Raw genomic sequence first — 15,624 nt, 5'->3', positions numbered from 1 at the left:
AAAGTGACAAGAGCATTGGATGAGGGAAAGGCATATACTGCCATTTTCTTAGACTTAGCGAAGGCATTTGACAGGGTGCCACATGATAAGCTGATATTTAAGTTGTAGCACATGGGGCTGGATTCAGGATTGGCTGTCCGATAGGTATCAGAGAGTTGTGCATGGTGGGGCAGTTTCAAGGAAGCAGAGGGTTACAAGTGGTGTACCACAGGGCTCAGTACTTGGACCTATACTGTTTAACCTTTATATCAATGACATTGTCAGTGGATTGCAAGGGGATATTCAGTTGTTTTCAGATGATGCGAAGCTGGGAAGGATTATTAGTAATAGTGCAGATGCGACAGCCCTGCAAGAGGATTTGAATAAGCTGGATAGATGGGCAAATGAATGGGGTTTGCAGCAAAATGTAAGGTCTTGAGGTTTGGGAAACATCGATGGGACACTGCATACTCTATGGGAGGAGTTATACTGGAGGAAGTAGGGGAGACGAGATCTGGGTTTGATGATCGATAGAAACCTGAAATTTAGGGGACATTGCAAAGGTGGCAAAGGTAACACAGAGGATTGCTGCAATAATGAGAAGTACACTGACCTGCAGAGATAAAACAGTTATCATTCCATTGTATAAGACCCTGATCAGACCACACTTGGACTATTGTTCTCAGATTTGGTCCCCAGGATTTGAAGGGGATAAATTAACTGTGGAAAGGGTACAAAGACGGATAACAAAGATGGTTTCAGGACTGTACAATGATAGTTATGAGGATCGGCTGAGGGAATGTGGACGACTGCAGAGTTTGGTGGATAGAAGAAGGAGAGGTGATATGATTGAGACTTTTAAACAGTTGAGAGGTGGTTACAGAGTTGACACTGGGGAGTTCTTTCACTTGGTTGAACAGCGGGAAGGAGTGATGACAAGAGGCCATCTCTGGAAGTTACGAAAGGAAACTGTGAGTAAGAGGGTGAGGAGTGGTTTAGCCATGGAATGCATTGCCTGATGGAGTGGTGAGTGCGAGAACGGTCAATGAGTTCAAGGAGTGGTATGATAGACTTTGTGTTTTTTAGGAAGGACCATCCACGATGACTCTTTTGACTCCATGGAGGCCTGAATAATAATAATAATATTAATAATAATAATTTCCTTTTCATTTTTGTTAATTGTTTGCCAGCTGTCTTTTTAAAAATATTTGTCTGTCCACAATTCTGTGTAGTAATTTGGAAATTCTTCTAATTGCAATTTGGTGTTTAATTTTCTGTTTTCTTTGGTATCTGCATTTAAGTGTTTCAAAATCTTATATATATTGGGTCTTATTTTATATAAATCATGTTCTAAATTAGAAACAAATTTGTTCCATGATTCTCTGTCTTTTTCTGACTTCTCTTTTAGCTATGGCTCTTATTCTTTTATATTCTATTTCATCTTCCAATCTTTTACTGCTTAACCATTTGTGATAGGCCTCTTTTTTTCTTTTTAATTATTTCTTTGATTATATCATCCCAGATCTTCAGTTTTTTTTCTTTTATTGAATTTTTTGGTCTTTCCTAAGCTTTCATTTGCTGCTGCATTTTAGTATAATTTTTATATTAAGCCATTCTATTTCTTCATTTTGTTTTATTTTATCTAGATATTGGTTAATTCTTTGTTCATATAGCCATTGTACATTTGTGGCATTCAATAGTCTAGTTTTATAAACAAATGTTTCAAATTTTCTTTCTGTTCTTGTTGTAGCCATTTAGGTGGTAATCTTAATTTTTTTAACAAGGAAGTGGTCACTGCTTATTTCATATCCTCTGTGAACTCTAACATCTAGTGAAAATTTTGATGTATTTTTATTTAATATAAAATAATCTAATATTGATTTCCATCCTCTTGCTGCCCAAGTATATGTATGTCTTTATGTTTATAGAAGGAATTCATTATTTGGAAGAAAATTATAAACTACAAAGTCAATCAATTTTTTACTATTCCTGTTTAGAGTATGTTCTCCATGTATTCCAATTTTATTATTAATTTTCGTGTTCCCAATTCTTGCATTTAAGTCTCCTGCTAAAATCACATAATCATTTTTATTTATTTTATTATATATGTTTTGTAGCTGATTATAAAAATCAATATTATTCTGTTCTCTTCCTCCTTCTGGGGCATATAAACCGATTATTGTTAAATAGCCTCTATCTATTTTTATTCTAGCTTCGATTATTCTTTCATTCCATAATTTATAATGTTTTAACTGTTTTGAAAGGGAGTTATGAATCCAAATCATGACTCCTGTTTGTGCTCTTTGGTCTCTGTCAACTCCACTGTATATCACATTAAAATTTTTGGTTCTCATAGTTCCTTTTAATTTCTTTTTTGTTTCAGTGATTACTGCTATTTTAAAATTTCTTTCATTTAATAGTTGGTCTAATTCTATTTCTTTATATGCTATTCCTCTTACATTCCAGTTTGCTATGTGTATTATATTTTGTCGTTTCCATTTTTGTTTTACCTTTTCCATTCCATGGTCGTTTTCCATAGATTCAATCCGATTATCTTTTTCTGTCAGCTTACAAGTAGAATCATGTTCTCCATGTCAGGGGACTAGCCTGACGATGGAATAGTTCATTGGTAGTGATGCTACCTTAAGGCTTCTGAACTAGCAATGTGAAGCAGTTAAAGTGTTTTAGAAGATGAAAAATAAGACCTTACAATGTTGAACCTGACAGATAATATACTGGTTTGGAAGAAAATTGTCTATAGTAAGTTGGTAATAATGTAAATTTCTGTAATACTATCATAGTATTCTGTACACCCTTTAGGGGTATTGGGAATTTGATGACTATAATTAAAGGATATGTGTGTGATAGCATTTATTTTGTTTAGTATTATTTATCCATCTACTATGAAAGTAAGTGCTCTGTACTACCTGTTTCCTTTCAGCAACTGAGTGAAGCATTTTCTTTGAAGTATATAGAAACAAGACTTGGATGCAAGTTGATCTGCTTAATTGATAAAAAAAAATTGGATTATCATCTGATAATGAGGTAAGTGATAATTTTTACTTTGTATTCTTATTATTTCAATTATATTATTCATTTTTCTTATGTGACTCCCACCCACAAAACTTGTAAATTGTGTATTTTACATAATCCAGGAATACTACTCTAGAGACCAAACATGCAACTTGTTCAATCCTCCAACAACTGGAGCAGTTGTCTAACTCTGGCCTATGAAATTCATCTCCCACCTAATGACAATCACAAACATCCATGCTTACAGGAGGATTCAAACCTACAGCCTGCTGATTGGAAAGCAGATAACCACTGGAAATCAGGCTGGCATTCTGATATCATTCTAATATAGTAGCAAATAATAAATTGCACGATAACCACAGTAATTAACTTTACTGAAATAAAAGTACAGATATTTTGTACTGAAATTAACAGTACATCATCAGTGTGTAGAAACTAGCAATTGAAGGAACCAGATTACAAAGTACATACAGGAGTTGGTGGTTTACCAATTAAAAACTGTTGCCGCATGCTAGAAATTAGTATTAATAAATAATATTATTAAACAACTATTTTTTGATGGTTACATAAGATAAGAATCTCCCAAACTTTTGGGAGAAAGAGACAATCATTCTGATTCAGATTTGGCCAATGTAAAAGAGCTTCTTAACTTTCTTTGAAAAGGCATTCTATGGAGAAGATGAGCTTTATCCTGCTGGATGTTGTGTTTGTGTCAATACTATGTTGTGCCAGACCGGACTTTTGAGGTTTCATGTATTCGATATAATATTGATGTTCATTAATTCTTTTTTCTACAGAATGGCCTGTTTGTACAAAGTACGTTAGATTACATTCACACGGTATCTGGTAAACGCCAGCTAATGATAGAGGTGCCAATTTGTCTTTTGTAGATGGCAACAGATGAGAAATTTTGTTGATTTGAAAATATGTGGGAATGAAATGATACTTCTTCAAAATTCTACCAATCGGTTCTGAGATGCCAGAAATATAAGGGATTGGAACCGTGCAGTCTGTTGAAAAATCCTGAGGTGTTGGAACATAGGAGTCAATTATTTGTTGGATTTGATTAGGGTTGTACCCATTACATTCCATTAACTTTTTAATAGAGAAGTTTCTTGTTATAAGCTTGAGGGAGAGGAACACACCTTATGTGTTCTATTAATTAAAGACTGGATGACACCAATTTTTTGAGAGGTGTGATGAGCAGACTTTTGATGGATGTATCTGCCAGTAAAAGTAGGTTTTTAATAAACACTGGTTGATAAATTACCAGAGGCTGTGCATGTAAGGCAGATGTCCAAGAGTTGCAAACTACCAGCCTTTTCTTTTTCCATGGTGAACTGAATGCATGGCTGAAGGCTATTGATCTATTGTATGAAAGTGGTAAGTTCGTTTTCAGAATGAGGCCAAATAGCAAAGATATCATCAACATAATGAAACCAGTGAGAGGGTTGGGGATGAAAGGATGAGAACAAGGTATCCTCTAGATCAGGGGGAGTCTCCAAACTACAGCCCGCAGGTCAGATGTGGCCTGCGATGTGATTTTATCCGGCCCGCCAATTGGACTAATTTTTCAATAAGAATCCGCCAAAAAAAAACATGGGGTATTGATAGATTTCAAATGCATTAATTAAAATTGTGTTCAAAATATATTCCCGAATAGCAAAAATTAACTCTAATCCAAATTACGTAGTCCAAGTATTTCTGACTGTAAAAGGTCGGTTAAAATGGACTAATGAAAAAAAAAAATTGAATTTTACAAAATTTTACAAGCAAATTTGAAGAAATTTGCTTGTAAATTTATCTCTATTTTTGGGACAACATATCTATGCAAACAAATTTTTTAACTGAAATTTTTTAATGAAATTTATCAAGTCAAAATACAGGGCACATTTATCTGATGAACATTTGAAATCGCTACTTGTAAATAGCACTTCAAAATTTGAACCCGAGTTTAATAAGATTTTAAAAACACAAGCCAGTTACATCATTCACATTAATGGTTTTATTATAATTGGTGATAAAAATATGAGAATTTGCTGATAGTGTTCGTTGTCATTAATATACGATAATTTAATCTCACATACTCTGTAACGAGTTTTTATCTGCTTTCAATAAAATTCATATCAAGTTCTAGATTTTTTTTAACTATGGCCCACTGAACAGTGCTGAAGTACCCAATGTGGCCCTCACGGCGTAAAGTTTGGAGACCACTGCTCTAGATGGTTCAAAAATAGTTTGCCAAAGGTGGAGACAGAGGGTGCTACCTATGGCAGCAACTTCAACTTGTGTATAGAACTTGTTTTTTCAGCTGAAATATCCTGATTGTATAACAAATTCAAGAATCTTTACAATATCAGGAGGATAATCATCATATAGTAAATTAACGGTGTCAGATAAATGGAATGTTGGTAAAGAGGGAAACAATGTCAAAGCTGACTAATAAATCAGACTTGTATTTGAATATTTTTGATTTTTTCAAAATAATGTGTGGAATTCTTGATGAATGATCTGGATTGTCCAATGTGGGCAGTTAATAAAGCAAGGAAATTTAGCAATTCTGTAGGTGGGAGAGGCAATATAATTCATGATGGGTCTTACTGGATAACCTTCTTTATGAATTTTTGGGAGGCCATATAAACGAGGAGTTCTAACAAAATGAGTGTGCAATTTGTCCACAGTATTTTGATCCCAGCTATCAACTTCATCAACCAGCTTATTTAACTGTTTCATTTGCGTTTTTGTAGGATTATAATTAATTTCTTGATAGGTGGGAGATATCATGTAAAAGGCAGTCTATTTTTCTCTCATAATCAGCCTATCCATTACCACTACCGCTTTTCCTTTATCTGCTTTTGAAATAGATATATTGCTATTTTTTTTTCTTAATGAAACTAGCGCCCAGGGTTCAGTACTCGATATATTATTTTCTAGTTTCATAATTTCTCTTCAAAGCATAGTTTATTCTATAGAAAAAAGAATTAATGAACATCAATATTATATTGAGTACATGAAACTTCAAAAGTCTGGTCTGGCACAACATAGTATTGACACTAAACACAATATCCAGTGGGATAAAGCTCATCTTCTCCATAGATGCAGGTTTAAATATGAATGCCTTTTCAAAGAAAATTGCAAAGCCCTTTTACATTGGTCAAATCTGAATTGGAACAATTGTCTCTTACCCAAAAGTTTGGGAGATTCTTATCCTATGTAACTATCAAAAAATAGTTGTTTAACACGTTTGCTGCCACGCTCCTCTGGCATAGTTTGTTACTGCACGCCAAGCACTTTCACTTCTACAAGGTCAGTACGAGTTATTTTGTAGCTGGCTTATTAGACTGAATTTTGTTTCATACGCCAACTACAAGTGATCTCGTATCACCCCTCACCTATGTCTTACATGCACTGATGACTGTAACTTGAGTTCAGAGTCAGTGACGTTCAGTATTCAGTGCAGTAAGGTTTATTGCATCTAGTCTTACAATTATTTAAAATTATCTAAATAAAAACCTTCAATTACGCCATGGCCAGTAAAAGAAAGCTTACTGATGAAGAATTAGAAGCTTATGCTAATATGAGCGATGATGAATGGAATGAATTATTTGGTTCCAATTCCAAAGATGATTATAATCCTACAGATGACTCTGGCAATGACTCAGATGATGATATATTGTATATAATTTCATGTGTATGTTGAAAAAACGTAAAAAAAAATTGTTTTATTTGCATTAATAAATACACAGTTTACGCAACAGTACCTCTTATAATATTATATACTTTTGCTGAAATTATTTTCCTTCTACCAAGCCCCCAGACATGCTCTGGCTTTATTCACAAGCCAAGCATCCAAATTAACATGCTTATACTATGGGTTAACTTGTGCTTGGCATAGGAGGTCAGTAATCGACATACGAGTATATTCGTAGTTGGCTTGTGAGGCTCATATACCAACTACGAGTATACTCGTAGTTGGCAGTGAACATGTTAATAATATTTTTAATAATATTATTTATTAATACTAATTTCTAGCATGCAGCAACAGTTTTTTGATTAACCACTGACTGCTGTATGTACTTTGTAATTCAGTTCCTTCAATTGCTGTAACTAAGTTCCTTGTTTCTGCACACTGATGATGTACTGTTAATTTCAGTACAAAATATCTGTAATTTTATTTCATTAAAGTTAATTACTATGGTTATCATGTAATTTATATTTATAATCATCCCACAGGTAAAGATTATGATAACAAATGCTACATTGCTGCTAGTGGGATGTTTAAAAGCATGGAAATGATTATTACAGGGACATCTTGATAAAGTCTTAAAGGCATTGCAAGAGACCACCCTAACCATTATTCACACAGCACCTATTATACCTATCCTTAAACTTATTTACTGACAGAGCACTCATAAACTTCTCTGGTAGTCCATTACTCATTTACACTCTCTTAGTCAAAAAGAGAGTGTAAATGTTAAAACTGCACTCTTACACAAGTTCCAGGAATGATTCTCTTCTCTTTTGTATTGAAAAAGTTTCTCTGCATCTACTCTCTAAAATCTCCTCACTGTCTTGTATGTTTCTATCAGATCCCCCCCCTCCTTTCCACCTATCTATTAAATTTTATAAGTTAAACCACAACTTTTCAAAACTTATCATTATGGAGCATTCCATAGGTAAGTCACCTTCTTAATCACTTGCTTCTGAATCATTTCTACCACTTTCCCATCTCCAGGAAATCCATGCAACCAAACGTGTGAAGAGTAATAATCCAGATATAGTTATATAATATTCTTCTTCTTTTTCAGCCTCTTTCCATCCACTGCTAGAGATAGGGCCTCCCCCTTAACTTTCTAGTTCTGTCTGTCTTTAGCCACTGTCTGCTATATCATGTCAAACCTTTGTAGAGCATCCCCTCCCCATCTTGTTCTTTGGTGACCTTTCCTTCACTAGGCATCCATTCAATGCTTAATTTTGTCTGCCTTTCATCTGGCAGTTTACTAATATGATCATCTCTATTTACATGCTTTACAAGACTTCACAATATCCTCTACTCTAATAGAGGATATTGTGAAGTCTTAATCATCTCTCTAATTCTAATATTTCTTATTCTGTCTCTTTTTATAAGTGGAGCTTTCTTCTCTTCAAGGCTCTTTGGGGGACACACAACCTGTCTTCATGTGTTTTAGTTGTTGCCCATGTCTCACTTCTATAGGTAAACACTGGAATAATACATATATTAAAGAGCTTTTTTTTAAACATATAGGCAAATTTCTTAACAAGATAATCTTCATACAGCCAAAATGCTTTATTTCCTGTGTGATTCTTATACTTATTTCTTTATCTTGTTTTTTCTAAAATCTAAGTAATTAACCAAGATAAATATAGTCCTCCACAATTTCAATATAATTATCTGTTTAGGTTTGTTTGATCTGAATTTGTCATCAGTTTGGTTTTAGTTAGATTAATCTTTAAACTTGTTCTCTTGCTTTTCTCTATCAGTGGAATCTTTATAACTGCTTTTGCTATCAAGGTCACTTAGCATTTCCTGAGCTTCTTTAATTTTTTCTGAAAGAACAATATCATCTGTAAAACATAAGTGATTGAGATTTTTTCCATTGATGCTAATTACATTGTTTTTCCATGAGACATTCTTAAAGAATGATGATTATGATTAGCTGCACTATAATATTGTTGTAGTGCAGCTAATGGTGGTCATGATATCATTATTTTCGTTGAACTCACTCTGAAGAATTTTGCGAGGTGCAATGTGCATGTGTGTAATGTGTTTGTTATCAAAAGTGGGAAGCGTGGCGAGAGTGTGTTTTGAAAATGTTACAAAAGAGTCAGAAAGTGGGATATGATGTGGGTGTTTGTGATAAAAGGCATAAAATATATTCTAGAAAATGAAGAGAGGAATTGATCGAGTGAATGAAATGATAGAAGCTTGAATTTGAAAAAAGATAACATAGAAGAAGTGACAGTGAAAGAAATACTGCACTTATGCAGAATCTTGTACAGTATAAAGCATGAGTATAAATGATTGGAAAAACACTGGCACATGTACAGCAGAAGAGAGATGAGAGAAAATAGGGACAAGACAAGAGAAGGAAAGAGCAAAAGAGGGAGAGAACAGAGACTATTGTATGGCAATTCCATGTTCAGCAATGTGCTCGATAATGCATGATGAAACTATGTTTTCTTGGAGCAGAACTTAGAGATGGGAGTGATACTATCAGAATGCAAAGAGGTCAAAGGGTTGATTCCAGTAACCAGGGTGAAAGGTAGTAGACAAGGAATGTGAGAAGATATGAAAGATTTACTAGAAACAGAAAAAAAAAAAAAATTGACAGAGTAAAGTTTGTAAGTTAGATGCCAAGGTATGATTATTAGTAAGTGAGAAGAGCCACGATTGCAAATGAGTCAATGCATAAATTATGTGGGAGGAACAGTGTGCAGGTTTTGGATGCATGGAGTATGATGAATAAAAGGACTTGTTATATGATTGATGGATTGCACTTGTATGGATTTAGAATTAGGTATCTGGAAAAAGTTGTTCGGTGAGAAGAGAAATGAAAAAACAGGAAAGCTAGCAATATTAGGAGGGAAGATGCAGGTGTGTGTGTGGAAATGGGAAAAGATCAGAGAATACTGAATGGAGTTTCTCAGGTCTCAAATATTAATAGGATAGTCATTAAAAGATGCAAAGGTACCTGTGAGTCCAAGGAAATATTGTATTTCTGTATTCTAATTCCAAGAAGCATCAGAAACTATGAGGAGTTTTTGTTATTAACTAACTCAACTTAGCCAAAAATTATAGACAGTAAGATTTGTTTGATGCAGGAAGATATAGTTACGGTTATAGGTTGGAAGAGATATTGTATTTTGAGGGAGGAGAGATAGAACAAGAAGGGGAAATGGGTGTGGATATTTTAATGATAGTTGGTTGCTGCTAGTTAGGGATTGCAAAGAGCTGTAGAAGACAAGCATCAGCAGGTTTGTTCACTGAGCACAGGAAGTATAATAGAGGAACTTCAACTTTGGAGATATAAAAGAATGAAAGGGTTTCTGAGGGCAGGGAATGGAATTTATGCAGCTATTATGTTGGAGGTTTAATGGATTTTTTACAACACTCAAAAAGAATTAAAATAGAATTTAATACTTCCTATATTTCGTCCTAGTCACTAGGGCATCTACGGGGATTACAAAGACAATTAATGTAACATGCACACAAAAACTTACAATACTAAGCCCAACCACATGGGTGACACTAAAGTCCTATCTAGGTGGAGTGCTCTCTAAGGGCAGTAGTAGGCGGCCTGGAATGTAAGGTGGGACCTCTGGTGATGACTGTTTCCCAAATCTTCGGAAGCTTAATGCAACCGTATTTGTTAAGATTTGGTTGGTTTCTGAGAGCTGCTGCTGTTTCTAAGAAAAGTCTCTCTTTCTTGAATTTGCTGTGGTGGAGCATGGTGGTTTTCTTCCATGATACTCTGTGGGTGGTGTCCAAAACATGGTCAGCCAAGCCTGAATGGCCATAGTTGTGTTTAACGATGTACGACTTGTGTTCCTCCAGGCGGATGGATGCTGATCTGCCTGTCTGTCCAAAGTACGCAAGCTTACAGGAACAGGGTACTTTGTAAACTCCAGGCAGAGAGAGAGGAGGGAGCTGATCTTTCGTAGAACGGATAAGGGTAGCCGGTTTGTGGTAGAGCTTATATGCTGTGTGTAGGTTATACTTTTTTAGTATCTTGGCTATTTTTTCCGAAGTGCCACGGATGTAGGGTGATGGCATTTTTAAAATCTTGTTGACGAGAGGGACGGGGAATGGGGGAGGAATTGATTATTTTTTTGATGCTGTGTTCGCTGTAGCCATTGGAGAGGAAAGTTCTGTGTATGTGGTTAAGCTCAGTAGTGAGGGCGGTTCCACTGGAACAAAGATTGTGGGCTCTCTTGGTAAGGGTTTTAATGATGCCATATTGTTGTGAGGGGTGGTGGTGGGAGAGTTTGTGAATGTATCTGCCTGTGTGTGTGGGTTTTCTGTATATACAGTGAAGGCAAGTGTATCATTAGGCAGGCGCGTGACTAAGGTGTCTAGGAAGGGTAAACAATTGTTCTTTTCCTTTTCCATAGTAAACTGGATTCTTGGATGTAGGCTGTTGAGATGACCGAGGAAGGAGTCTAACGTGTCTGGGCCATGAGGCCAAATAGAGAACACATCATCTACATATCTTAGCCAGATAGAAGGTTTGAGTGGGGCTGAGTCTATGGCTCGTTTTTCGAAATCTTCCATATAGAAATTGGCAAGGGGGGGTGAGAGGGGGAACCCATGGCGGTTCCCTCTAACTGCTTGTAGATTTTTTTATTCCAAGAGAAATACCCAGAGTTGATGGCGAAGGAAAAGAGATCTAAGATGTCAGAGGGAAAAACGTTTTCTAAGAGAGATAAAGTGTCAGTTAAGGGAATATTGGTAAACAAGGAGGAGATATCAAAGCTTACTAATATGTCTGTATTATTCAAGGTTAAATTTTCTGTGAGGGCTTTAAAGTGGGTCGAGTTTTTTATATAGGAAGCTGAATTTCCAGTGAGGGGGGACAGAGAGTTGGCCAGCTGTTTAGACAGTCTGTAACAAGGTGCATTGGTGGCATCTACTATAGGCCTGAGTGGGGAATTAGGTTTGTGGATTTTTGGTAAACCGTATATTCGGGGGGGGACGGGAGCGGAAAGGTTTAAGTTTTTTCATGACGTCAGGGGGCCAGGAGGTTACTTTTTTAAGTAAGATTTTTAATTTCTTAACTTACGTTTTTGTGGGGTCGTGTTCTAGCGGGATGTAGGTAGCGCGATCGCGGAGGATATGCAGAATTAACACAAGAATTATGCAGCTACTGAGAGATAACTATCTAAAATTGCATGTGATGGCAGATGATCTGGGTTTTTGAGTGTGCTGGATTTAGGGGCATATATTCAGGATGTACTATGAGTGCACTGCATGCCTGGAAAATTCATAAAATAATTTTTGGGCAGTTATTAATAAGCAGTCATGAAATGTTACAAGTAACGAGATATTCATGGTTTGACTTTAAATCAGATAATGCAAGTATTGCTCACAAATAACACACTGACTAATCATATACGAAACAGAAGAAATGTGGTTCACTATGTGAAGTCTGTGACAAGGAACTGATGAGCATTTTTAATGGGTAAAAGTGAGCATCGACCAAACAGCACATAGGCAGGTGCTGTTTGGTCGATGTTTGACACTGACTGAAATTTGCATGGAGTTAAAAGCAGACTTAACAACACAAGTGACTTAGTTCAACTCAGTAGATCATTGGTGGCCAAGTTGTAAAGTGCATTTTGTAATATCTGGTTCCTGTTATATGACTGTGTACTTTTTTTTAAAACATTTATTTTATCCTTCGCAACAATTGGAAACAGTGCTGAAGATATTTTGTGTATGCCTTTTTCAAACCAAGAATATATGACTGTGTACTTTTTTTTTAAAACATTTATTTTATCCTTCACAACAATTGGAAACAGTGCTGAAGATATTTTGTGTATGCCTTTTTCAAACCAAGAATATGAGGTCAAGTTAAAAATTGTTAAAGGCATTAAACCATGGCCACCAAATTTCACATAGTGGTCATAAAGATAAAAAGCAAATATATAAGATGTTTTTTGTATTTCAAAAATATCTTATATATTCACTTGAAAAAGGCCAGAACTTTTTCTGTTAGCTTTTTCCCTGGAGAACCATGTACTGTTCTCCAGGGAAACTGTGTGTTGAATAAATACTAATTTGCTAATCTCAAACCATTTAACAAAAATGAACAGCACAAAAATGATAGTTCTCAGTCATATGTTCAATCATTTTTTCCTCTAAAAATGTTTGGTATACCATGAATAGATACATTAATTGACGTAGTCAAAGAATGGACAGCCAGCACAAATTTGAGGTAAGTCATATGATGAGCAAGTGAAAGAGAAGAGGGAAGTTTTGAGATGCACCAAGTAAGTTTTTATACAAATGTAATGATTTTTTAATAATGCACAGAACTTGATAAAGCACAGTAGTCAGCTGAACTACTGTACCTTATCAAGGCCTTATAAAGAGGTATAATCAGTGGCGCACTCAGGATTTAATCTTGGAGGGGGGCCAAGCACTCAAGATTTAATCTTGTGGGGGGGATGATTTGAGAATACACACTACGCATTGCATACGAGCTATGACTGAGCATCTACAGTGATGGCCAATACATGATATCCGTGATCTCCTCTGGCTCGGGCAAACGAAGTAGCGCCCGAGCACTGCTTCATTCGCCTTGCATTCACAGCGGCCAGGATTCCCGAGAGCCATAGGGTATTGCCACCTTATGTGACCGCTAATTCATAAGTAGCATAGAAATAGAAGACACAACACAACATAAATTTAAAAAAAAAAAAAATTAATTTCCAAAAGATTTTTGGAAATTTTCCTAGTGTTTTTTTAACAGTGTTAAGAGAATGATACTTGGAGGTTTCATAGGATATTCAGGCGGTAAAACTATTCTGCCATGATATACTCCTCCATCAAAATCAGAATCAGGTGGTCCACGTACAGTAAAATGCCACTCAAATAAGTTATCCTCTAGTGGCTGAGCGAAATATTCTTCAGTGGAATTTCTTAATTCTTGTGCTTCTTTCATGAGCCGTTTAACAGTGTTAAGAGAATGATACTTGGAGGTTTCATAGGATATTCAGGCGGTAAAACTATTCTGCCATGATATACTCCTCCATCAAAATCAGAATCAGGTGGTCCACATACAGTAAAATGCCACTCAAATAAGTTATCCTCTAGTGGCTGAGCGAAATATTCTTCAGTGGGATTTCTTAATTCTTGTGCTTCTTTCCTAGTGTTTTTTTCCTTTTTCTTTTTTTTTTTTGGGGTGGAGGGCCCCTTGGCCCCCTCCCTGGGTGCACCAATGGGTATAATAACCTTCTTATCTCTGCTTGTAACCAAATAATCCAATGAGCTGTTTTAATCACTTTTTCAGTACGCATTCTAAACTTCAACTTCCTATCCACCAACACTCCCAAATATCCCTAGCTTAATCAAGTTCTTTGAGTTCCAGTTCCATCAATGTGGTATACAAAGCTGGTAATCTTTTCGCCCAGAATGCATAACCTTACACTTTGTCACATAAAAGTGATATCTGTTCTCCAGTGTTCATACTGCTAATCTATTTAAATCCCCTGCAAAATTTTTACATAATCTTTATTGACTATTGCTTTACCCAATTTTGCATTATCAGGAAACAGCTGAATATTTCTTATATCATTAATGTACAAATTAAGTATTAGTGATCTGAGTACAGAGCCCTGCAGCACAGTGCTAGTCACAGGCCTTCTATTAGACTTTACCCCTAAATAAACTGTCTAGTATCTCTCCATTAACCACCCTCTTATCCACATCACTAACTTCATATCCATCCTCCATTTGCAGCAAATTATTTATCAGAATTCCATGCAGTATCCTGTTAAAAGTCTTTGCAAAGTCCAGAAATATCACTGTATACTCATTACCTTTATCCAGCTCAGATGTTACTGTCTTATACACGGTTAGTAAGATACTGAGGCATAACCACAAAAACTATGTTGTCTCCCATATAGTGTCCCATTCCTTGATTTTTTTCTTTAACCCTTTGACTATTAGGTTCCAGTTTCAAGTACTTTACCCCAAGGTGTTTTTTTTTTTTTTTCCAAATTTCAAGACTATGCGATTAACTGGGTATAAAAAGTATTTATTTATAATTTTTATAGAAAAAAATGTCAATAAAAAAAAGGAATATTTAGCTAATAAATGATTTTTATACATGCAACAATAACTTAATAACCTACATCCAGTGACATTTCTTCAAGAGTTTCAAATAGTATGGTAGATTTTGAAGAATGGTGCAGCACCTGGCAATTGGGACATCACATACACATTTTTTTGCAAACCTTCTTTCCTAAAACTGATCTGCAATAAACAGTCCATTTTCTTCTTGGATATGCTTGCTTTGCAGTGGTGGGGGGGGGTATATTATGAAAAGTGCCTTCATGTCAGTCTGATTGGGTTCTCACCTTTAGCCGATCTTCTGCATTTCTTGTTAGCCCTCGGGGTGTGGTAGATTTCAATGATCTTGTCTCTGAGATCCAGCCTAAAAGCTATGTGATCAAGCTTACCACCTAACTTTGTGTGCAGTACAAAAGCATTGTACACGGAGATATTATTATTATTACGTGACACCTCCAAAGAATCCAGAGACTCATCGCAGGAGGGTACTTCACTCTGCTACACACATCTTACCATCTCCCCTAATACTTAATTATGAGATCCAGCCTAAAAGCTATGTGATCAAGCTTACCACTTAACTTCTTATCATGACGGGAGAAATCTTTATATGGATTTTTTCAATTGAAGGTGCGTTAGCCAATCTCATATGGAGGTAGCAGGGTTTTTTCTCCTGGAAACTCAGGTTTTTTCATCCCACCTACAGACAAATCAGCCTTTAGAACACATGCAATTTACAGACAAAAAATACTAGTGGTGAGCAGTAGATGGCATTGATGTAGATGATGATAGTGGTAGAG

General features: G+C 35.8%; 1 protein-coding gene across 1 annotated transcript in view; it reads left to right on the top strand.

Moving 5' to 3' along the window:
* LOC150094523 (uncharacterized) overlaps positions 1-15,624 on the top strand; it is a 159,957-nt gene that overhangs the window by 90,365 nt on the left and 53,968 nt on the right. The window contains exon 2 of the mRNA XM_090412224.1: positions 2,921-3,024. The gene's annotated coding sequence lies outside the window, so the exon portion shown is untranslated. The remainder of the gene's footprint in view (positions 1-2,920; positions 3,025-15,624) is intronic.

The sequence above is a fragment of the Typopeltis vanoorti genome, chromosome 22 (assembly GCF_054136105.1).
Source record: "Typopeltis vanoorti isolate ZY-2024b chromosome 22, IOZ_Tvanoo_1.0, whole genome shotgun sequence".
Taxonomy (NCBI): domain Eukaryota; kingdom Metazoa; phylum Arthropoda; class Arachnida; order Uropygi; family Thelyphonidae; genus Typopeltis; species Typopeltis vanoorti.
The sequence above is the reverse complement of the archived record's forward strand: the minus strand, read 5'-3'. Positions and strand labels throughout refer to the sequence as shown.